Below are 2,801 nucleotides of genomic sequence, written 5' to 3' on the forward strand. Positions count from 1 at the left end.
CAGGTTCAGTAGGCTTAGGTGAGTCAATCACGTATTCCGGCTTCTCAATCCTGAGAACAATTCTCAAGTTTCGAAGCCAGTCAGCATAATTAGGACCAGTCAATTTGTGAGCATCCAGTATGCTCCTCAGTGATAGTGCAGAAGACATAATGTATATTGTAAATCTGTAAATGATAAACACATAACAACACTTAGCAAATATTCGATTTCATTTCAAAACACTATATGAATCGGGTCTTTATTCATAAGTGGCTACCACTAGTTTTCCTAATTTATTCAACCCCCTACGTGAAAAATTAAGCATTCATAATGCTAGTGGGAATAGGGATCCTACATTCCATCACACAACCCTGGCTGTGGCACGAAATGCCATGTAATGTTCAATAGGAAGACAACTCTTGTCAATTACATATAATGTTATTCCCTAATCAAACTTTAGCCTCTTGAATAACTGAGTCACGGCTGTGGCACGACAAACTCAATATTCTAAGTCAAGTCTAACCCAACATTCCGTACAGTTGAATCAGTCCCCAAAGGCCCACGGCTGTGGCACGTAACGACCTTTAGATTCTTATTCAATGTACACATCTCTATGTAATAGACAAGTATTTCTTATTTCGAAATCAAAGCCCTCGGCTGTGGCACGAAATGACAATGATTCAAAAATAAGAACTACTTTCTATCATGTTGGAAGGCTATGACCGACACAAGCCCGTTGTGTCATCGGCCAATTACTACTTGATATTATTTAATTTTAGAGGGATTATATTACGTTACAATCATAATCATATTATAAAGAAATTCTTCCTTTTAAATTAAATATTTCAAATCAATAATCAATAATCAGATGATTCCCAGATCGGGTGGAGCATTGTCAAGAGGAGTCACTTAATAACCCTTTCTTACAGATAAAAATCTGTTGTTGACAGAATCATCCTTTCTCTCATATCGAAAATTCATATTTAATTACGTGTTTCACAAACACAAGAATCTCATGATTGTATTCATAATATTATTCTTAAGGTTATGAAACAATTTCACTATACTAGGTTGTCTAACAAACGCCTTATATTTATTTAAGTTCACCTAAATCTATCATCACATGATAAACTAAGCATATATCACATATATCAACATGAATAAACATCAAGGTAGGCATGTTATATCATCTGGCACATTGAACTAAGCATTATACATCTCTATGTATCACATGAAGCATTTAAAAGCAATTAAAACAGTCAAAAACATCTTTAAAACACTTCATGGAAATATAAACAGTTCAAAACTTTTATATAAACTAAAATTGATCACTCCATTAGATTCGTCTCGGAAAAACGAATCCAACGGTATATTGCACGCCCAAAACGGAGTTACGAATCTCCCAGAAAATCAATTTTAATATCAACAGAGGGCTGTAACGCATTCCGGTGATGCGTTGCACCCCTTTTAAGCCATTAAAGGGTGTAACGCATTCCGTAAATGCGCCACAAGTGTGTAACGCATTCCCGGAATGCGTTACACCCCTATATTTTTTTTTTTCAGCCGCCGCCGCCATGGAATTCCGTGCCGCCAGACCTTGTCAGACCTGCCGTTTCTGTCTTCTTCTTTTCCGTGTCTCACACCACAACAGCAAAACAGCAGCAGATATATACTTTTATATAATTTATATATATATATATGATTATTTAATTACTAATTTTAATTACAAGAACTTCAAAAATTCATAATAAAAAATCTATACATCCTAAAATTATGAAAAAAATACCCAGACGATCTACAACACTTGTAGAACCCAGATCAACAATCAAAATTATTATGAGAAACGATTTCTCATCAGACAAAATTAATCCATGATATAACTTGTAAAAATCATAATTAATTCATACAAGCACATAAAATTCTGAAATTTTTACCACAGATCTATATGCATACAACCTATGCTCTGATACCATTGTTGGATTTTTAAACGCAGCAGGGCCTGGAAAAACACTTTTACACATACAAAATCCAAATAAAAGCATATAAATCGTGAATAAAAATTCGAGGGATCGAATCTAACCTTTTAAAATAATTCGGAGACAACGATCAGAGATCCTTAGCAGTTGCTCCTCAAGTGTGAAGCACTCCACCGGTATCCACCAAGAAAATGACTTTTAGGAGGAGGAGGAGGTGGAGAGAATTTGGTTTTCTGAAACTTTTGGGTTTCTATGGTTCGAATAAAAATAGGGTCTATAATAGTGTATTTATAGGCAAAATTTTCAGCTGAAATTTTCCCATAAATAATATTATTATTATCCCATTTATTATTCTCATTAATAATTAAAACACCTTTTAATTATTAATCCTTTTTCTAAACACTTTAGAATTAATTCTCTCTCTTGATTTAATTTCCAAAAATTAAATCCTTAATTAATAATATTAAGAACTTTTCTTAATTAATTTATAATCAATTAAATCTCATTTAATCAATTATTAAATTTGCCAATTAATTATTTATTTCACAAATAAATAATTATTTAGCCATTATTAATTAATTCCTCCACCATTAAATCATTCTCTTTTTATGGTGTGACCCTGTAGGTTCAATATTAAGCCGGTAGTAGAAATAAATAATAATAAAACTATTTTATCATTATTTATATAAATTCTCTAATTTATTAAATATGATTAATTAATTAATCACATTTATTCTACATCGTGAGTGATGCTTCTCAACATATCGCGACTATCCGGATAATATGAATTCACTACTTAGAATACCAAGAACCTGTCAGTGAATAGTTACCGTACAATAAACTCCT

The sequence above is a fragment of the Apium graveolens genome, chromosome 8 (genome assembly GCF_009905375.1).
Source record: "Apium graveolens cultivar Ventura chromosome 8, ASM990537v1, whole genome shotgun sequence".
Classification (NCBI taxonomy): Eukaryota; Viridiplantae; Streptophyta; class Magnoliopsida; order Apiales; family Apiaceae; genus Apium; species Apium graveolens.